The 23,160-nt window shown below is 44.6% G+C and overlaps 1 protein-coding gene and 1 pseudogene across 1 annotated transcript in view; both read left to right on the forward strand.

Moving 5' to 3' along the window:
• The first annotated feature begins 666 nt into the window (after positions 1 to 666).
• Positions 667 to 23,160, forward strand: part of LOC126248649 (KN motif and ankyrin repeat domain-containing protein 3) — a 395,607-nt gene continuing 373,113 nt past the window's right edge. The window contains exon 1 of the mRNA XM_049949838.1: positions 667 to 695. The gene's annotated coding sequence lies outside the window, so the exon portion shown is untranslated. The remainder of the gene's footprint in view (positions 696 to 23,160) is intronic.
• LOC126250195 (5S ribosomal RNA) lies at positions 19,585 to 19,702 on the forward strand (annotated as a pseudogene).

Raw genomic sequence — 23,160 nt, forward strand, 5'->3', positions numbered from 1 at the left:
CTTATCACAGCATCTTCTTCCCATCGGTTAAATTTCGCGTCTGTTGCACGTCATCTTTGTGGTGTAGCAATTTTAATGGCCAGTTGTGTACATCAAAAAATAAAGCCGGACAAGGTGAACTGACCAATTGTTGTGGAAGTTTGGCAAAGGCGAACGGTTCGGGTCTGACGGTGAGCGCTCTGATTGGAAGAAACCAACTCCAGCCAGTGAAGTGTCAACTATCAAATAATTTTCACGAGCCTATAGCAGACAAACTGCATTTTCTCAGTATCCCCACCAACCAATGGAAGCCTGGCATTTCCTTTACACATCCGAGCCTGTGTGGGAGCGTGATGCAATAAACTGAGAAGGAATGCTGCATCTGTAACGACTTCGGCGAGGTCTGCGTGTTAAAGAGCAAACAGGGCCACCTACACAGGAAGGGAAGCGGTCGCAGGCTTTAAAATGGTGACGGCGTGGTGTTTGGCCAGAGCGATAGGCGCGGTAGGCGTAATGGGAGCCGGAGAGGGGCAGTAGGCAGCGGCGGCAGGGGATGCTGCGAGCTCCGTGGGCGCGCGGCGTGGGCCACGGCGGCCAGCCTACCTGCTGGCCTTCGCTCCCCGCTGCCGCTCCCCCCACCTGGCGGCCGGCGGCGGCGCAGACACCGGAGAGAAGAGAAAGCAGTGGCGCGCCGCTCTCCGGCCTACCTGCACTCCGTGAGTACCGCAGCGCGCCCAGCCTTTGTCTCGCCACTAACCACCTGCCACACACAATAACAACCCCCTCCTACAAACCAGAACCTCCGCGCCCGGCTTACACCTGTGTCATTTCAGCGAACCGTCTACAACTTTCCACATTCTGTTGCTCGTGCTAACGCTGTTAACGACTTGCCTACCAGTTGTTAATCGTCCTGAATTACCACTTTTGGACTGGAACTAGAAGTGTGGGACCGACGGCAGATGTACTATCGCGCAGAAACGACAATCGTATCCGTGTGTGGGAGCGATCAGGTGCAGCGTCGGCTGTGCCGGAGTTCGCAGTTGTGGCGAGCCCTGTTTCGTATGGGCGGTACCACCTCGAGTGGTAAGTGCGAGCGCGAACTTCGTCCGTTGTCGGATTTTCCCGTAGTCCGTTGTTTGCGCTCGGCTCGGCTTTTGTGCTGTGAAACAGACCGTGACCCTGTGGACAAAGCGACAAAAGTTATTATGCGGCGTTGTGTGTACGTGCGTGTGCATTTGTGTGCGTCTGTTCTTCGCATCCGGCGTTCCGGAGCCGCGGGCAGATGGCACCGGAGTTTCATATCGCCAAGCGATACAGAATACAAAATTCGTTTCATTTGATAAAAATACCTTCTGACTGAAGCGTGAGTGTTTCTGCATTGCTGAGCTCTGTCAGCTGCACGTTTGCTTCGTTAATCTGTCCATTGTTTGTGATACGACAATGGGACGCTTGCGTGTTAATGACTGTGGAAAACCGCCTAAAAAGCAGACAATGCTCTCGAGCCACGCTCATGTTTCATATTCATCAAGTGAGGAATCCATTTATCATCCTCGGGTTCCTGGAAAAATGACGGCGTCATTTTGCATAGAAATTACTTATTTATCTGAAAGTACTGCATATTTTACTCATCTCTCTCTTGGTATTCATTCGAAATTGTGTAACAAACTTGTAGTGAGTGAAAAACACCTAAAGAAAATGACTTAAGGTATATAAGAGACTAACTGATGTTGGTTTCAAATATTTAAACCAGACGTGTTTCGCTTTGTTTCAACCCAGTATTTACAAGTAGGAAAATAGCAACAACACATCAAAAGACAACACGGCCGTACATTCGAATTAAAAGGCTCATGAAGCACACAAATAGCGCGATATGTGCCAAAAAAATGTATCGGTTCACAAACTTTAAGGTAATTTATTATGTAAAACCGTTTGTTGAAATTTAGCCACATGCATCCGGTGTAAATGAACAGAAGTAAACTCTGATTACCTGTTTAAGGATTTTCTTAAAAACCTTTGATGTAACAACTATCTGTGGGTGATGTCCACGCAGATGATGATGTTATTTTCAAAATGATGCATTACAGAGTCGAATCCAGGATTTTGGTCGCGGAGGGGCGGAGCTCATAGAAATTTTGTATCACTGTGCCGTCACAAAATTGAGCAAACGAGGATGTTTTCTTAATCTATTATAATACCATTTACAATGCCGAGACTTTTAAGTCTGAAAGCTATGTTGCAAAGAATTTTTTCTTTTCTTTCGAGATTAAGGAGGAAGAGTTGTAGGTCTGGGGCGGGGGGGGGGGGGGGGGAGCTGCAGCCCCAACACACCCCCTAACCACTGCCCCCCTCCCCCGATTCGCCTCTGCTGCATTGTATTCTAGCATTATGAGAACGCCAACGACAACTTGACAGCTAAAATAGTTTACGTAAAGTAAAGCTGCGTTAGCATAACTTTTGGATATATTTACTGGATACAACTGGTTTCCGAGGTCGTGCTCCATCAACAGTAAATTTATGTCGTAAGCTCGAAAAATTTTGACCATATGACTGATAATAACCATCGGAATTATTTGTAGCAAATAATACTGAAGTGAGCTTAATAACAGAGTTCCACTATTAAATAGCCTTTGTTTCAGTAACAACTACGACCAAAAAAAGTTAGTTATTTTAGAAAATAACATATCAAAATAGTAAGAGTTATTTCCAGCTTTTATATAATGTTTACAGAGAGACAAGATAATGACTGTAGTGATGGAAAAGTGCGTAGGCTTGGGACGTAATATAATGTGACGGAGCTGCGCTAGCTACGTGGGTGGTGGGCCTTTCCTGACAAGTCCGAATTAGCAGCAAACGGGACTGCAGCGCGAGGATGTGTGTGGAGGAGACGCTGCTGTCTGCTCATGTCATTGGCCGTCGCTGACCTGGAATGCCGTGGTTCGGCACCGTATGTGACAGCGTCGCAGGGAAACTTGTTCCTGCATGTTAGTTTTTCGCACGTCAACAGCTGAACTAGACGAAGGTGGCTCAGTTACTCGGACGTGAAAATACTCGTACAATCCCACGCCCAGCACTTGCCTAGGATGGCCTCGAGACACTCCACATGAGAACCGCAGTGTTTTGCTACGGGTCCACCGTTTCACTGCCGCGCCTTTGAATTCGGAGAGAGAAAACTAGTGGCGCTGCTTTCGAATTCTCCACCTGTTCCGAATCTCGCGAGAAACGACTAATTGTATTGCCTTGTGGAAGTTGTCGTGATACTGGAGGGCACAGGTTGCTGTAAAAATACATTTATTCACAATTATTTGGAATGTAAGAACATTCTCAAGCTCGTTCCAGATCACAGGTGGTCTACGTGACATTGAGAATTACAATTACGCGACAATGGTTTCTCTATGTTTTCTGTGAAATATGTATGTTAATTTTGGCATAAAAAAGGCTTCTGCTTGTACATTTCTTCAGAGTGAAAATGGGCTCGTTATAAGAAAAAAAAATGGAACTACCAACGTACAAATTTAGTATTACGTTTATTCTGTACTGTTCGTTGTTGTGATTGCAGGAACCAGCTAAATCAGTTTACACCTATTTTCTAGACTGCAGAGGGCCGCAAAGAAACTAGTAGAATCCAAAAGTAAAAAAACAAAAAAGGTCGAAACGGACGCATAATAAGCACTGGAACTATTGAGAGCTCTGTTAATCGAACGTCACTGTCTCAAAAATATGAAAAGGTTTTTCAGAGACCACTACCAGTCGCTCAATTTTATTGACTTACTTTAATGGTTTAATGAACCAACATATTTCGATGTACAAACTTCATTTTCATGTTTAAATGGCACTACAAAAACATTTAACAGAAGAACACATAGATATTAAAGTTGTTCGTTACTGTCTTGGCATGTTCTGTGGCCATCCTGTGGGGAAAGAGAAGAATAACCATATACGACGGAATATTTACTTCGTTTGTTTTAACTGCTGTTCATATAAAAATTTTAAATAATCAGTCACTTAGTTCATGTGTAATGGCAGTCTTTTTGTGGTGTGTTCCGTTACCTCCACTGCTATCGCCCCCTGAATCTCTTTAACCACTGTTCATAAACTTGCAAGTGGTTATAGCAACGGAGGTAACTGAACACGCCACAAGAAGACAGCCATTTCATATGAACTAAGTGAGTGATTATTTAAAGTTTTTATACGAGCAGCAGATCACCAGACGAAGTGAATATTTTCTCTTACTAGGTTCTCTTTCTCCACAACATCACTACAGCACTACACCATGTCAAGACAGTAAAGAACAACTTCAGTCTGGAACCGCGTGACCGCTACGGTCGCAGGTTCGAATCCTGCCTTGGGCATGGATATCTGTGATGTTCTTAGGTTAGTTAGGTTTAAGTAGTTCTGAGTTCTAGGGGACTGATGACCTCAGAAGTTAAGTCTCATAGTGCTCAGAGCCATTTGAACCAAGTAAAGAACAACATTAATATTTACGTGTACTTTTGTGAAAATGTTTTTGTAGTATAATTTTAGCCTGAAGATGAGGGTTCGGCCTCGAAATATGCTGCTTCATTAAATCATTAAAGAAAGTAAACAAAATTTTGTGACTGGCAGCGGTCCCTGAAACACCTTTTCATAACTTTGGGACTACTATTAGAAAGGTTTCCGTACATATTAAGTGGAACGTTGAAGTCTAAGGTTTGTTCCCATTAACCCATCTCTTCTTCAATAAACCAGTCACTAACCCATAGGTTGGTTTAAAGATTACAGTGTCTTGCTAGGCATGAAACAATTATAGATGCAATTCCGTTACGCCCCGTGGATTGGCAACAGTTGTAATGGGGACCTACAGTTCAACTAGGAATCCGTACAACGAAGAAACTTCGTATTTACGGCGTACGTAAAGAACTCGCAGACACGAACGTTTTATCAACTGGCAGGAAAAGTCTCCACGAAAGGCTGGAGATACAATCGCTAGCCTTTGGTAGGAAGGAAGAAAGATACTAAGTGTTTAAGAGACGAGGTCAGGAGGGAGAAGGAAATCGGCCGTTCCCTTTCAAAGAAACCATCCCGAAATTCACCTGAAGCTATTACGTGAACTCGCGGAAAACCTAAATCTTGATGGGCAGATAGGGTTTCAAACCGACGTCTTGCAGATTACAATTTACCGCTGTGCCATCTCGCTCGGTCGCAAACCCTTGGAGTGGGTATGTTATACATATAGCAACTACGCCACGGTCACATACAGGCAGCAGTTCCTGAACTTCCCTGTATTCGAATTTTAGGACCTACACACACAAAATGTTTCATAGCGAGTAACCCAGATTACTCTCTGCCCAAAGGATACGAGGCTGTCGTTACAAATATATCTCATATTAGCATGTCAAACGTGGCTGGCTTGGTTCAAATGGCTCTGAGCACTATGCGACTTAACTTCTGAGGTCACCAGTCGCCTAGAACTTAGAACTAATTAAACCTAACTAACATAAGGACATCACACACATCCATGCCCGAGGCAGGATTCGAACCTGCGACCGTAGCTGTCGCTCGGCTCCAGACTGTAGCGCCTAGAACCGCACGGACACCCCGGCCGGCCAAACGTGGCAGTACACACTCGTTAACATAGACGAGCATAAGCAAGTCTCACTAACTGACACCAGTCACGAGATTGTAATACTGTATACTAGGGAATCGTTATCTGGTGATCCAGTTGCCGCGCAGGGTGCTCTGGATGGAGGCAGATATGGCGAGTGCGGAGGGACAGATGCAGACAGCCGGCAGCGCTGGAGGGCTCGCTAAGGGCCCTGCTCTCAAAATAACTGTACCTCATTAGTGTCTCGCTGCCGACGATGCTACAACCACTGCGCTCCCTTACATATATGTTATATTGTAGTTACCACAAACAAAACGTTCCGTGTTCTAGCTCGAAGAGTAGTACTAGTTTAAGAAGGGCCTCATATATTGCAGGGAGCGCATTCACAGCTGCTCCATCCATGAGCCTTTTTTACCCTGTAGTTGTCACGCGAGCGCAGAACGTCTTATGAATAGCACTTATTTATTCTTTTGTTCTTCAGTGCGGTGATCAACAGCGCTTGCAATGGAAAGCTTCGTATAGTCATCTGAGCACTGTGTAATGGTTCCTATGTACGATGGTTCATATGGTACTGTTTTCATTGACAGCTACTGTGAAAAGGACCGAAAGCGATTTTTAACTGTAAACTTGATTTTCTACTCTCTGGAAAACTGATGGGATAGCAATTGCGTTCGAACATAATTACTCGTTGTTTACAGCATATCGCTGTACCTTGCTAGGATCTTCAGTACCTTGTGGAACCCTTTGAAAGCAAACCGGCGGTCGTCTCTCTGTACACCTCGGTAAATTTGCGGTTGATATTCTACTTCTTGCGGTACGGTACTCACACGATAGGGGCAGTTTTATTTTTGTGATCTCACCGCACTTCCTTTCGTAAAGTCGTCATGTTTAACTAAGGTAAAGGAGAAAGTCGTTTAAGTTCTATACTGTCTGATGAAAAGGATCCGGACACCCCAAAATAACGCGGAGTTGACCACAGGATGTCACAAGAGGCGGACCCACAGCAGGATAGTGGGTCAGTGGAGTCCAGTGACCTCGAGCGTGGACTAGTTGGAGGTCAGCTGAGTAACAAATACGCCAGGGACATTTCAACCCTTCTAAAACTGCCCAGTTCGACTGTTGGTGATGTGACTGAAGTGGAAAGGCGAAGGAACGTCCACGGCTAAGCCAAGATCAGGCAGGCCTCGTGCACAGATGGACAGGGATCGTCGAACATTGCAGAGGTTGGTTGCATAAAATTGCATGAAATCAGCGGAAGGAATCACTTGTGAATTCCAAAGTGCTACCAGCAGTTCAGTGAGCGCATTTATTGTGCACTGGGAATTCAAAAGAATGTGGTACAATGGCAGAGCAGCTCTTCATAAGCCACACATTTATGTATTCAATGCTAAGTGACGCTTGAAATGGTGCAAACAACGACACTGCTGTACAGTGATTACTGGGAGCGAGCGATTTGAAGTGATGAATCACACTATACCCTATTGCAATCCGATGGAAGGGTTTGAGTTTACCGTATGCCTGGGTAACGTTACCTGCCGTCATATGTAGTGCCAACGGTGAAGTGCGGGAGAGGTGATGTTACGGTAGGGAAGAGCTTTTCGTGGCTAGGGTGCGATCCCCTTATTGCGCTTAAGGAACCATAGCGGAAGCATTGTGTACCACGTATAGTAGAGGAACAGTTCGGAGACTGTGTATGATTGATTGTTCGTTATCATCATGAGAATGCAAAAAAATGGCTCTGAGCACTATGGGACTTAACATCTGAGGTCATCAGTCCCCTAGAACTTAGAACTACTTAAACCTAACTAACCTAAGGACATGACCCACATCCATGCCCGAGGCAGGATTCGAACCTGCGACCGTAGCGGTCGCGCGGTTCCAGACCTAAGCGCCTAGAACCGCTCGGCCACACCGGCCGGCCCGGCCGGCCATGTGAATGCACCCTGTCGCAAAACATCTCCGGTGACGCACTGGTTTGTGGAAAATAACATTCCTGAAATGGGCTGACCTGCACAGAGTCCCGACTTAAGCCCCATGAAACACGTTTGGGATGAGTTAGAATGTCAATTTCACTCCCGACCCCAGCGTTCAACATCACATATTTCTCTGTCTTGGCTCTTGAGGAAGAATGGGCGACCATTCGTCTACAGACATTCAGACACCTCATTGAAAGTGTCCACAGCAGAGTTGAAGCTGTCATTAAGGCAAAGAGTGGACACATCCCATATTAATGTCCGCTAATAGCTGTACGGATACTTTCGATCAGACTGTGTACGTCCGCCAACGTGTAAATGTTGTTTTGTGTGTTTTAAATTTCTTTACTTGTGAGTATGAAGCGGAGGTGGGTGTGGGAAAGCCGTCTGGAACTACCCTCAGGTTTGCATCACAGACCATCTGTTGTTAGCCAGGTATATGGATTCAATCCGGCTCACAACACAGTCTCTCAAGCTAGCGCATTACGCGGTACGATAGGCGACCAGGTCACGTTTAATTATTGGTAGTTACTGCTTATAAAAACTAAAATAAAACTGCGCCGGCCGAAGTGGCCGTGCGGTTAAAGGCGCTGCAGCCTGGAACCGCAAGACCGCTACGGTCGCAGGTTCGAATCCTGCCTCGGGCATGGATGTTTGTGATGTCCTTAGGTTAGTTAGGTTTAACTAGTTCTAAGTTCTAGGGGACTAATGACCTCAGCAGTTGAGTCCCATAGTGCTCAGAGCCATTTGAACCATAAAATAAAACTCTTGATACTGTGTCCAAATTTTTGTTTATATACAAAAAAGATTGTAACCTGATTCGCAATTTTTCTGAAAATAGCAAATTACCCATAACATTTTGCTGAATACTGGCAGATAATTTAGTATCTGGTGGATCGTATTACTAAAGAAACTTTGATTCCCTCTTGTTACGTCCGCCACCGAAAATAGCTTGCAACAAATTATATTTCTTCCGTGCCCTTAGAAAGTATGAACAAACGTTAATTTGGTAACTATTTATTTGTCAAATGAACTTATGCAACATGTTTCTAGCCAACATGACACCGGATGAAATTTTGGTATGCTCATTGACAGCCAAAAACAGAATAAATGCGACCCTGTGCAAGAAACTCTATAAAACATGTAAATGTATGTCACACGGGAACATTGTTGACAGAAATCAACGATTAAAGCTTCGGTCTAGTATGTTATTTCCAAAAACAGTTAATTTGTGATTATAGCTCGTGCTCCAAGACCTAAGTTACTTCAAGATGCCAACTTAGATTATTTATTAATTTATATGTTTCTGAGGTGCTTGCTACTGCATTCTTTGGCTCAGAGTTCACAATTCATTGATAATGACTAATTAGAAGAGTTCTAAGACGGTTACCAATTGACCTTATCGCAAATGTTTCTAGCGAACATCGTTTCCGTCTACCGATGTTAGTTAGTCCAGCAGGAACAAGGGCAGAATCAGCAACTGCTGTGCAGGGAAGGCATCAACGTGCTGGACAAGAAGCGGTCACGTGATTCCACATTGTAAGTAGGACGAGAAATGTTCTGAAGGAAGAGCACACCCACAAATAGCAGCTTGTGCTCCCCGTAGCCAAGACCGGCCCACAGACGTCACCGGATGCAGATGTAGAGGGGCATGTGGTCAGCACGCCGCTCTCCCGGCCGTAAGTCAGTTTCCGAGACCGGAGCCGCTACTTCTGAGTTAAGTAGCTCCTCAGTTTGCCTCACAAGGGCTGAGTGCACCCCGCTTCCCAACAGCGCTTGACAGACCAGATGGTCACCCATCCAAGTGCTAGCCCAGCCCGACACTCTTAACTTCGATGATCTGACGGGAACCGGGGCTACCACTGCGGCAAGGTCGTTGGTGAAATTGTATGTGGTTTTCTTAAATTCGCTCCAAAAAAATTCCAGGATGGTTTGCTCAACATTCTCAAAGCCAAAGCCAAGTCTTCTCCCGTACCACTGTCAATTCCAGCTAAAACTTCATCTGTAATGACTAAGAAGTCGACCGACGGGACGCTTAACTCTAATGTTCCTTCCTTCCCTTGCTTTCTCTATGACAACTGTCCAGCAATTGTGTACGGGTTACTGCTGTCAGTATACGAATAATGTTAAGGATCAAAATATAAATCTTTCTATTGCAAGTTGCTAGTGGGTTCTACTTTTATCTCTCTAATCTTGCCAGAGGAAGCTCATCGTGGGTGAAATAATTTAAGATTGGGGTTTAACGTTACGTCGACGACGAGCTCAAGACTTAGCACAAGCTTGGACTGGGAAAAGTTGGAGAAGGATATTAGCTGTGCCCTTTGAAAGTAACTATCCCGTCATTCGCCTTAAAAGTCTTAGGTCATTTACGGACAACCAAAACCTGGATGGATTAGAGCCACTGTTCTCTCAAATTCGAGTTCACTGCTCCATCCAACTCGGTCAAGCGTAAGAAGGTATCAGAAATAGCACGACAGTTTATCTCACACCATACAAAATATTAATCTTATTTTTCCTCTGCTATGCATACTTGTAACGTGCAGTTGCACAACAAACCGATAGTGAATCGGAACCACTAGTGCCCTGATTTTACCAAGCTTGTTGAAGAACTCGGCCACACCTTCCGTAGGAAAGTACGTTGGTATTCTAAGTCGACATGCTGGTAGGCAGTTCGAGTTCCGGAGGTAAAACAAAACTTCATCGCTAGAATATGACCTACAAAGGGAGAGATTTGACGAAATGCTGTTATTTGTCACGAGAATGTCCGTCAGTGTCTTGCATTACATTCCCAATCCCTTTGCAGTGGTTTATGAATTGACAATGTAAGATATTGTATGTGCTGCTTGAGGATGTGCCCGACAGACTAGTTGCAGAAATGGTTCTCGGGCGAGACATCGGAAGTCTTTGTGAAACCCTCACAATATGTCATCTGCGCAGTTGACCGACAACTTCAGGTGCGACAAACACAGTGCTGTGCAATGACTCGAGCTCCTACTAATGCCAGTCTCTCCCGAGACACATTTCTGCAACTAGTCCGTCGGAAAAGCATCAAGCAACACATCCTGTATCTGTACTGAGAGAAAATGGTGAATGAAGTGAATAAGACTGCTAAACTTCAGAATAAGAAGAGTTGTGTTCTGTGTGCCTTTACGTTATAAACTCTGCAGTCGCCAGCAGAGTTAAAAATCGAGCTCGTCACGCATTGGTGCGAGAGGATTAGCCACACTCTGCAGGAACTGGACTTCGTATCTAGAGATTTACTAGCGCTTCATCTGAAGATTTGGTCTAGACCTTTTGGACGTGGGCAGATAGCACTTCTTGAGCGTTCTCAGACAGTCTGACACAGAACATCAAATTGAAAAAGTTTCAAAGCTTCAGAGACCATTTACCGCAAGAAGCAAAATTGGAAGACAAACTTAGTAGACGGACGGCGTGCAACCTAGGGGATTTGGAGAAGGGTCTGGAATTCGCGCTCATCTCAAGAATACAATCCGTTCTGGACATTACTGGGTCTGTCGAACAATGAATCCTGAAACTGCTCAGAGACCCTGTCGAGGAGATCCGGCGGGAGACTTCCCATGCTGTGACACAGGTGTCAGCGTCCAAGAACATCTCTGCTGCTGGGAGGTCAGTGCTTCGACACCTACGCGAGTATCTCAATATTGTGATCTTACTGACGGACAAAGGCAACATAACTGTCATCATCTCCATACCGATGTACTTAAACAAAATGAACCAGCTACAGGACGACTCTGCGTATCTCGTAATAATAGGTATGTCCTGTTCTTCATGTGTGAAAATACCCCTCTATTGCTTTCATGCTGTATTTATTAGATCGTCCGCTATAGTTTACGAGACTTACAACTTTTCGAATACTCTCAAATCAATTTACGATTAAGCTCCAGGTTGTCTGTATATCCCCGAGTAAGAGCATGTATGATATGGTCTCAGAGAAAAATAATGCTGCTTCTGAAGCTAATTTGAAGTTTTCAACAGGCGATGTCAAGGGATGCTAAAAGGTACAAACAGCAATATAACTTGAAGAATGTTGGGAGTCGTCCGTAAAAACATGGATGAAGTTAGACCGCGTGTCCTTTAGATAAGCTGTCACTACTAGCCATCGACATTTTCTTGTGTGTTTGCAGAAATCTAAATCTGTTACTGTGACGTCGGACAGGGTATTTCAAAATTCGCATAAAATTATAAGAGATCTTATACTGTAAGCATTTTAACATGATACTTGTTGCATAGATTCCTGTACACGTTATAAACTAGTGGTAATCTACACTCCTGGAAATTGAAATAAGAACACCGTGAATTCATTGTCCCAGGAAGGGGAAACTTTATTGACACATTCCTGGGGTCAGATACATCACATGATCACACTGACAGAACCACAGGCACATAGACACAGGCAACAGAGCATGCACAATGTCGGCACTAGTACAGTGTATATCCACCTTTCGCAGCAATGCAGGCTGCTATTCTCCCATGGAGACGATCGTAGAGATGCTGGATGTAGTCCTGTGGAACGACTTGCCATGCCATTTCCACCTGGCGCCTCAGTTGGACCAGCGTTCGTGCTGGACGTGCAGACCGCGTGAGACGACGCTTCATCCAGTCCCAAACATGCTCAATGGGGGACAGATCCGGAGATCTTGCTGGCCAGGGTAGTTGACTTACACCTTCTAGAGCACGTTGGGTGGCACGGGATACATGCGGACGTGCATTGTCCTGTTGGAACAGCAAGTTCCCTTGCCGGTCTAGGAATGGTAGAACGATGGGTTCGATGACGGTTTGGATGTACCGTGCACTATTCAGTGTCCCCTCGACGATCACCAGTGGTGTACGGCCAGTGTAGGAGATCGCTCCCCACACCATGATGCCGGGTGTTGGCCCTGTGTGCCTCGGTCGTATGCAGTCCTGATTGTGGCGCTCACCTGCACGGCGCCAAACACGCATACGACCATCATTGGCACCAAGGCAGAAGCGACTCTCATCGCTGAAGACGACACGTCTCCATTCGTCCCTCCATTCACGCCTGTCGTGACACCACTGGAAGCGGGCTGCACGATGTTGGGGCGTGAGCGGAAGACGGCCTAACCGTGTGCGGGACCGTAGCCCAGCTTCATGGAGACGGTTGCGAATGGTCCTCGCCGATACCCCAGGAGCAACAGTGTCCCTAATTTGCTGGGAAGTGGCGGTGCGGTCCCCTACGGCACTGCGTAGGATCCTACGGTCTTGGCGTGCATCCGTGCGTCGCTGCGGTCCGGTCCCAGGTCGACGGGCACGTGCACCTTCCGCCGACCACTGGCGACAACATCGATGTACTGTGGAGACCTCACGCCCCACGTGTTGAGCAATTCGGCGGTACGTCCACCCGGCCTCCCGCATGCCCACTATACGCCCTCGCTCAAAGTCCGTCAACTGCACATACGGTTCACGTCCACGCTGTCGCGGCATGCTACCAGTGTTAAAGACTGCGATGGAGCTCCGTATGCCACGGCAAACTGGCTGACACTGACGGCGGCGGTGCACAAATGCTGCGCAGCTAGCGCCATTCGACGGCCAACACCGCGGTTCCTGGTGTGTCCGCTGTGCCGTGCGTGTGATCATTGCTTGTACAGCCCTCTCGCAGTGTCCGGAGAAAGTATGGTGGGTCTGACACACCGGTGTCAATGTGTTCTTTTTTCCATTTCCAGGAGTGTATTTAGCAGACCTCAAGAATCAAACATACAGGAGAGCGATTGGCAGGCCTTAACATAAAAGCTACTTAGGCAGGCGTCCTTTGCACAGTACACTCATTACATGAGACCAGTGCATCAATAGACGTATTCCTCCAGCTTCTAACAAACATGTGTTAACTACAATTGGACTGATTGTTACGAGACGAGGAAACAACTGCGAGCTGCATTTAGTTGAAGTAATACGCTGCTTCTGTCTATAATGACCTGACGTTAGAATATTCCTTGCGCAAAATAGAATTCTACCTAAAGCCATCTGATGTATTTTTAGAATATTCCTGTTTATTTCATACACAAATATGACCGTATGACTTGCCGGCTCTTTTTGATCTGTTTCTACTTGCCAGTTTTTTGTTAGATTCCTTGTCATTGCTTTTGTCTGATAGACTATCAGAAGATTAATTTTTACGTTGAGGTCTATAACTGTTACAAATCTGCGTTTTTACAGACGAATTAATACCACTCCTTGCCCCGTCAAACTCTTCGTATAAACTACTGACATTTTCATTAGCACGTTTGATCAAAGTTTCAGTGGCAGAGTTCAACAACTCTGCTTCTGCTGCTCACTACTAATATCCAGGTCACTTTACTTGGCTTTGTTCCTTCACTAGCTGACGTAATAGAGAACGCTGTCTCGTTGTTTGTTGTGGTCTCGCAAACTTTTGTTGTTGTCATTCTGGACTCAAACCCGGCCACAGTTGTGCGATCTCCACTGGGTCCACCAAGCGAGTTGGCGCAGTGGTAAGACACTGGACACGCATTCGGGAGGATGGCGGTTCAGTTCTCCGTCCGGCCAAAAAACAAAAAAACAAAAAAATGGTTGAAATGGCTCTGAGCACTATGGGACTTAGGGACCGATGACCGTAGCAGTCTGGTCCCTTTAATCCCACAAACCAACCAACTATGGGACTTAACATATGAGGTCATCAGTCCCCTAGAAGTTAGAACTACCTAAACCTAACTAACCTAAGGACACCACACACATCCATGCCCGAGGCAGGATTCGATCCTGCGACCGTAGCGGTCGTGCGGTTCCAGAATGTAGCGCCTAGAACCACTCGGTCACAACGGCCGGCTCCGTCCGGCCATCAGATTTGGTTCTTCAGTTGTTTTCCTAAATTTTTGACGCAGATACCGGGGTTGTATCTCTGAAAAGCACACAGCCCATTTCCTTAGCCAGCCTTCCGAAATCAGAGCAAGTGCCTCGTGTCTAGTGACATAGTCGTCTGTTAAACCCTAAATTTCCTTTCTTCTTTTCTTCCCATTAGGTCTCTTTAGTAACAGCGCTGCAATCGACTAATATGGACGTTTCCCGAATGCTGATTGTGCAGTTGTATAATACAGCTGGAAGTTGTACCATAATTGCTTCCATATCAAAGCACAAGTTGTGACATGGATGTCATGTGCTCTGTATCTCTTCTTCCAGCTCCGTTTGTTGTTGCTGACACTGTGGAGACTTCAAGGTTGTGAGCACTTTCCCTACCTAAGGAAGAATTAGTGATGCATATACGATGTCGGTACTCCACAACAGCTGGAAGAGAAGTAGAATTGATAAGGCAGCAAGCTACCAATGACCAGCAACGTCCTAAACGTTTCCTATGCCTCACAACAGCACTACCACGGGGCGTGAACATAAAAAATTGAACAATCGGCTATCTTCTGTAAGGAGGCTCTCAGAACCAGCGGGGGGTGACGTCAAGTGTGGCGCAAGCGAGCGTAATGTCCGCATCAGACGTGACGTAGCACCATTATCACGCAACTTTCTCGAACGATGCCGTCATATTCATAAAAGTATTACAGAGAAACACGGTAAATGGTATCAAAACCGGCAAATTAAAGGTTCTAAAGTCAGTTACAGGAAAATGAGTGCGTGCAACTACAGTATTAACACGCGACTGCAAACAGTCGTCAAAGAATTGGCTGAAACATTGAAACCGATTCACATAGTCTCGAGAGACGTGTTTCGAAACGTATTTCATTCTTCATGGTCAACGTTTCCCGATATTCCCCTAATTTAATACAAGTGAGTTCCAGGTCGTACTGGAAAATTAGATTTTTTTCAAAACCTTTTGACTTTGTGGTTCTTGGTCGACTTTGTTGTGCTTTAAGCTTTCTGTTTCAGTTACTATGTAGGAGTATGCATGCTTCCCACACAAAGACTGCGTTTTCATTAATGAACAGCATACAGATTTGACAGTGTGGACCAGCATAAAAAAATTGAGGCGAACTGTTCGACAGACTTAACTGCTAAACGTCAAAATATTATAAATGTTTAAATTTTAGAGAACAGTAACAGGCAACAGCCAAATGACTGCACCCACTGCTTAAGCCGGGTTGTTCAATTTTTTTTTTTTTTTTAATGGTTCGTAGTCCTATGGTTTAAGCTGTGTTTGTTACGTAGTACCAGTCACACAAAACTCAACATATATCAAGAACAGCCATATTTACAAAGACCGCCACCTAAAGGTAGTAGATACGTCCCTATCTTTATTAGTGAGGGTCTGTAGCGGAGAGCGGAACGTTGAAGAAAAAAAAGGAAAAAAAAACCGCTTCAATACAGACATGAACACGTGTACTTTTCCTCTTTCCCTTCCATCCCTATCGGATAGTGTTAAAATATATATCGTTGCGTTTCAAAAGAAACGTAGATGCTACTGCTTTTAAAAAAAAACACCATAAGTTGACGTAACATATGATCAACTCTATGTCAAAGATCAAAATAAATTAATTCAGTTTTCGGTTTCAAGTATTTCAGTTCTGCCTTTTGAACGGTAAAAAAATGAAGCCAGAAGGGTGAAGAGCATATATCTCTATTGAGTCAGTACATGTAGAGTCGAGTGTTTACAAAATCAGAAACCGATACACCCGTCGTTTTTAACGTGGATTATTTCATTCTTTAGTGAAGGCGACAAGTTTCGTCGGTCACAGAAGAAACGCGGATTGGTGACATGTGAGTGTTGCGCACGCTATACCCAGAGTAGTGCACATGAGCTCCTCTCGCAGTCGTATGGTCAGAAGAAATGTCTGGGAGGATGCAGTAACGCCAAGCCCATTAGAATGCCGGCAGCGGATGCGGCGAGAGGTCACCTGATCGGCATTCAGCCCATGGCATCCGCGCTGTAGCAGTCGCTGCCAAGTCATACGCTCGCACATGACAACTTTCCGTCACCGCAGAGAACCTAAATAATTTCTGCTGTGGCTGCATTTCCAAGACCCGGTAATTGGAAACTATGTTCAAAATACTACTCAGATGAAGAGAGACGTATATTCAGAATAATCTGATTAATCCAACTGCACGACATTTGTCGATAAATAAACATGTACAATGTGTGCTGGAATGAGCATAAAAGTTATGATTTCGACATTTGAGTTTATTGTTTACTGTCTAGTTCCACGAATTTATCTCTAAGCTCTTTATTCGCACGAAGTAATGGCCGCTTTCGACAGGGGATCTCAAGTTGATTCCGTATGTCTAGGTTTCCGGAAAGCTTTTGACACCGTTCCTCACAAGCGACTTCTAATCAAGCTGTGGGCCTATGGGGTATCGTCTCAGTTGTGCGACTGGATTCGTGATTTCCTGTCAGGAAGGTCGCAGTTCGTAGTAATAGACGGCATATCATCGAGTAAAACTGAAGTGATATCAGGTGTTCCCCAGGGAAGCGTCCTGGGACCTCTGCTGTTCCTGATCTATATAAATGACCTGGGTGACAATCTGAGCAGTTCTCTTAGGTTGTTCGCAGATGATGCTGTAATTTACCGTCTAGTAAGGTCATCCGAAGACCAGTATCAGTTGCAAAGCGATTAAGAAAAGATTGCTGTATGGTGTGGCAGGTGGCAGTTGACGCTAAATAACGAAAAGTGTGAGGTGATCCACATGAGTTCCAAAAGAAATCCGTTGGAATTCGATTACTCGATAAATAGTACAATTCTCAAGACTGTCAATTCAACTAAGTACCTGGGTGTTAAAATTACGAACAACTTCAGTTGGAAAGACCGCATAGATAATATTGTGGGGAAGGCGAGCCAAAGGTTGCGTTTCATTGGCAGGACACTTAGAAGATGCAACAAGTCCACTAAAGAGACAGCTTACACTACACTCGTTAGTCCTCTGTTAGAATATTGCTGCGCTGTGTGGGATCCTTACCAGGTGGGATTGACAGAGGACATCGAAAGGGTGCAAAAAAGGGCAGCTCGTTTTGTATTATCACGTAATAGGGGAGAGAGTGTGGCAGATATGATACGCGAGTTGGGATGGAAGTCATTAAAGCAAAGACGCTTTTCGTCGCGGCGAGATCTATTTACGAAATTTCAGTCACCAACTTTCTCTTCCGAACGCGAAAATATTTTGTTGAGCCCTACCTACATAGGTAGGAATGATCATCAAAATAAAATAAGAGGAATGAGAGCTCGAACAGAAAGGTTTAGGTGTTCGTTTTTCCCGCGCGCTGTTTGGGAGTGGAATGGTAGAGAGATAGTATGATTGTGGTTCGATGAAACCTCTGCCAAGCACTTAAATGTGAATTGCAGAGTAATCATGTAGATGTAGATCATGTAGATGTAGATTAAGAAATATTGTGAACGGGTGTAAAGCCAAGGAAAGCATGAAAGCTGTTTTTCCTGTTTGTGATTGCATAAAAAGCATTTGGAGAAAAAAATCGTGGGTCATTTCAGTATCGGCTCTAACAAGTTGTAGAAACCCTCTGAACAACTGCCGAACAGCAAACTATTATTATCCTTAAATTTTCTCGATTCTAGGTCGCCACTGCCGTCTATTCTGTGTACATACATGAAATATCATCATAACTGTATCCACATCTACACACCGCAATCCACATTACGGTGTGTGGCGGTATTTTTGGTATTGCTATGTGTTCCCTTCTTACCTGTTCCATTCGCGAATGGTGTGCGCGTAAAATCACTGTTCGTACCGCTTTCCTGTAATTTTTCGGTCGTGATCATTTTTCAAGACATATGTGGCAGAAAGTAAAATGCTGCCCGACTCTTCGAACTTAAGCTCTCGAAACTTCAACAGTAAACCTCTCTGTGAAGCACAACTCCTCTCTGGCAGTGTGTGCCACTGGAGTTTGCGGAGCATCTCCGCAACACTCTCCCGCCGAGTAAACGATACCATGAAGAAACGCGCCTCTATTCGTTGAATTTTTTCTATTTTCTCTATTAAATCAGCTTGGTAAGAGGCCCCGACTGATGAACAGTACTCGAGAATCGGTGGAACGAGTTTTTTGTAAGAAACTTCTTTCTTGGATGAATTACATTTGCTTACGATTCTCCCAATGAATCTCAATCTGGCACCTACTTTGCCTAGTTTAAGTGATCGTTGTACTTTAGGTCACAGTAGATAGTTATTTCTAGGTATTTTACGGGAAATTACTGTTTCTAGTGACTTGTCGGTAATAGCGAAATCCAACAGTAGTGAATCTCTCCGTTTCTTTGTGCGCAGTACGTTCAGTACGTCACATTTATCTAGGTTCAGGGTCGACCGACAGTTCCTGCGCCAATCGTCGATCCTCTGCGTGTCTTCCTGCATTTTGCTTCAGTCTTCTTGCTTTGCATCCTTCCTAAATACAACAGCATCGGCGGGAAATAGCCTCACGGCACCTCCAACATTATCCTCTAGATCATTAACATAAACTGTAAACAGTAGTGGCTGCATAAAAATCCTTTGGGGCTACTCTGGAAATTACATTCGTCCACGTTACTCCGTCAAGACCGATGTTTTCAGTTCTGCCTACAAGGATGTCCGATACTCGGTAAGCTCGTATTTTGTTCACTAAACGTCAGTGTGGGACTGTATCGAGGGTCCTCCGGAAATCAAGGAAAACGGTGTCAACGTGGGACCGTCTCTGTCAACTATACTCTGGATTTCATTAACGAACAGTGTGAGCTCTGTTTTGCAACGTCTCAAACGAGTATGGCCTGCGACTTTTTCCAATCACCAGATGTCCTTCGTTTCTCCAGTGGGCGACGATAAACTTCTGCAAGAAGGGGAACAAGTTCTTTCGCATGATCTTTATGGAACTTAACAGATATGTCAAACGATCCAGTTACCTTTCTGCTGTTGAGCATTTTTAGTCGATTTTCTATTCGGCGATCGCTTATCGCAATAACTGTCATTTCAGCATTCGTGTAATGATGGTAAGGAGGAACCGTTATGGTCTTCAGCGGTGAAACAATTGCGGAAGACCGAAATCAGTATTTCGGTCTTCTCTCTGTCAACCAGTTTTGGTGCCAGTGTGGTATGCATCTTTTTACCGTATCATCATTTCTTATTGTCTAAGTGTGGTATCAAGGCAACGGCCTTGCCGCAGTGGATACACCGGTTCCCGTGAGATCACCGAAGTTAAGCGCTGTCGGGCGTGGTCAGCACTTGGATGGGTGACCATCCAGGGCGCCATGCGCTGTTGCCATTTTTCGGGGTGCACTCAGCCTCGCGATGCCAATTGAGGAGCTACTCGACCGAATAGTAGCGGCTTCGGTCAAGAATACCATCATAACGACCGGGAGACCGGTGTGCTGACCCCACGCCCCTCCTATCCGCATCCTCCATGAGGATGACACGGCGGTCGGATGGTCCCGGTAGGCTACTCGTATCTTGAAGACGGAGTGCTAAGTGTGGTATCAAATCTAGAGAGGTTTTGGAATAAATTTTAATGTGGTCATTGTCTAGTTTAACATTTCTTCATTACCATTCAATCATGACTCGGAAAAATACTGTCACATAATCAGTGACTTTTACAAAACTGTAGATGCAGGAATTTTTTTATACACTTCTGTGCATTAAATGGCGGACAAATGGCTTTGTCAACATTTTCCATTACAAGTCAATTTGTTCCATTTTCTCAAAAGAATTTTAGCACGGCGCATCTTTTATCCCACGAAACCATTCATCAAGTGAGGATCATTCATTGCCTCATGGACGCTGGCATCCTTAATGTACTTTCAGACCGGTTTACCCTTGTGGGAACTAGTGAAAATCACACAGAGTGAAATCAGTTTCGTACGGAGGATCATTAAGAGTACTAAAGCAAACAGTGACTAAGTAGAGAGTAAAAATTAATCACCGATATACGAGTACGAAAGCGTTGTGATGAAAGAACCAGCTGGTACCGTGCAATTTATGACGGACTCTTAAGGGCTTCGACAATCCGAAGCAGGTATCGTTTCATGTGCCAGTTCCCATGGACCGCTTTTTAAATCACTCAGGCAACCAAATTTCAACACTCCCTTGAAGGAGAAACCCTCATCTCCAAAAACCCTCTGTTTGTTCTGCGAAATGGTTGTTGCCTCGCAGTAATTAACGGTGTTAATATTGGAATGTTTTTAATCAAATAAGAGTTCTTCACTGTACAAGTTATTGCAATGATCCGGGAAGGGTGTAACGTCCACCCGACAAAGAGAGCATTATAGGGATCCGTGAAATGATGGATGCCATCGTGATCGTAGAATATAAATTTTCATTCTGCGGCGAAGTTCAAGTCGCAGTATACAGATGACACCTTTTCCCTTTATTAAATATCTGTAGCCACAATATAAGCCGACACTTCGCCTGATGATGACGGATACGTAATCCGTTAAAACTTTTCGACTAGAAGACGACGCCACTCGGCTGGTAACCAGTGAAGATTTAATAGCCGAAATACGCCGAGAAAGCCTGCAATCGCATATAAACTGGTGGAAGTTTGCAGCTTCAAAGCCTTCGCAAGGCCCCGTCTAGTTATACTCAACTAACCGACAATGACACAACGTAACCTGAATTCGGCAACAGTTATGGTTTTAACCTTCAACTAAGGTTAGTAGTGAGTGAACTCGCGCTTTCGATAAGCTTTAAACACCATGTAAAAGATGACAAGGAACACTATAAAGCGTTTGAATGCATACCCACCATTAAAACGTTAAGTCGTCAGAAATTCCGAAGCATAAAATAAAAAAAGGCGATGGGTGTACGGACCCTGAAAAGTTCACATATGAAAAAGAATCTGTCTGTAGAGAAAGAAAGTAATGAAACTACATTCCAAGTGGAAATTTAAACTGAATATCCTTTGCAGATAGTTTTCACTACACCAAAATATTCTTAGACAAATGGAAAGCGCATTGTCATTCATTCTACACTTCGCCGGACGATTCTGTCTGAGTCCTGAGCGTATGCCACAGTCCTCAGTTCGTACAGAAACAGCCTCGGCAACACAAAGCCACCATCATGATCACTCCCTCCCTCCATGCCTACAACGAGAAACAGCACAGACGACCTCTTGGATGCGAGTGAACACAGTTGCCAATGGTGTCAGGCGAACTAAAGCAAGAACGATACAATATTCTTCACTGTAATCATACAGACTTACAGCTAAGGCGTCCATGAGGAGTGAAAGCCATCCACGACAGGCACGTCGTCTTGGGCGTCAAGAGCCTTTCTCCTCCCCCGCCCTGCCTCCGGAAAAAAAAAAAAAAAAAATTAGAATAAAGTAACACGAAACTAAGACTCTCGAAAACGACCAGAAATCACTGAACTTAGAAACTACTTTAACATGGGATGCTTCTCAGTTGCTTGCGTAAGGGCGTGTCCACGTGGACGGGCTTGCAACGTGACTGCCAACATTTCAGTCAAGGGCTGGCGAACACTCACAGGCTGACCGTCCCCCCTGCTGTCAACAACAATTCCAACAGGTACCGTGCGTCCGCGGGTAGCATTGGCAAACCACGGGAAGTCGAGTGAGTCAAAGCAGAAAGGAAAGACGTTCCACTAAGCGAAGGGAAACAAACAACATTAAAACTGGTTTCCCGAAAGTAAGTGGAAACGAGTGATAGAAATAGAATTTCCCTCGTTCGCACACTTGTATAGCCATAATTTGCAAAATATTGTTAATAAGTGTAGTGCTAATTGAAATACTGATAATTAAGCGTCTGCAATTCGATTTTGTATTGTGTAAATTACGACATTATCAAATTCATTAGGATTTGTTGCTGTTATAGTTGTTAAATTAATTGTGTGACATAGGTACTTCTCAAATTTTCGGAAGTTTGCTTTCCAAATGCTATTTTTTAAATGTAATTTCACAGACGCTATGCTACACGCATGTACTATTCACTGACGTAAACCAATTATTATTATTACATTAAAAAAATGGTTCAAATGGGTCTGAGCACTATGGGACTTAACATCTGAGGTCATCGGTCCCCTAGACTTAGAACTACTTAAACCTAACTAACCTAAGGCCATCACACACATCCATGCCCGAGTCAGGATTCGAACCTGAGAACGTAGCGGTCGCGCGGTTCCAGACTGAAGCGCCTAGAACCGCTCGGCCACTCCGGCCAGCTATTATTACATCAAACACTTTATACAGGGTGGTCAGAAACGTCTCAAAAGCTTGTAAGGGTGTTATAGGGTAGGTCGTGCTGAGAAATAAGTGTTAAGAAAAAAAAAAATTCGATACGTTGCACCATTTCCGAATAAATTAGCATTGAAGTTGGCCAGTAGACAGTTGCGCGGCCAAGTTCTACTTGCCTGCTAGAGACGGTGTCGCCAAACGTGTTCTTCGTTTGTTTTCCTAAAACCGAGCAAGAGACCTATACAAAAATTGGACATGGGACGGCAGCAAGGGTCGAACCTGAGCCAAAAGCTGAGCAGTCTCGTTTGCCATCATGTACGCTATGACAACGACTGACATTAATTATATCTGGACAGGGGGGCACTTCATTGGCTAATTTCAATGCTAATTAGCTCGTAAACGGCGCAGTCTATGGAATTTTTTTTGTTAATAATTATTTCTCAGCACGTCCTTACAAGCTTTTCAGACTGTTTCTGACCACAATGCATATTTCACGATAATTAAACAATTTATTATATTAAAACATTTTATAAGATAGG

Source organism: Schistocerca nitens, chromosome 3 (genome assembly GCF_023898315.1).
Source record: "Schistocerca nitens isolate TAMUIC-IGC-003100 chromosome 3, iqSchNite1.1, whole genome shotgun sequence".
Lineage (NCBI taxonomy): Eukaryota > Metazoa > Arthropoda > Insecta > Orthoptera > Acrididae > Schistocerca > Schistocerca nitens.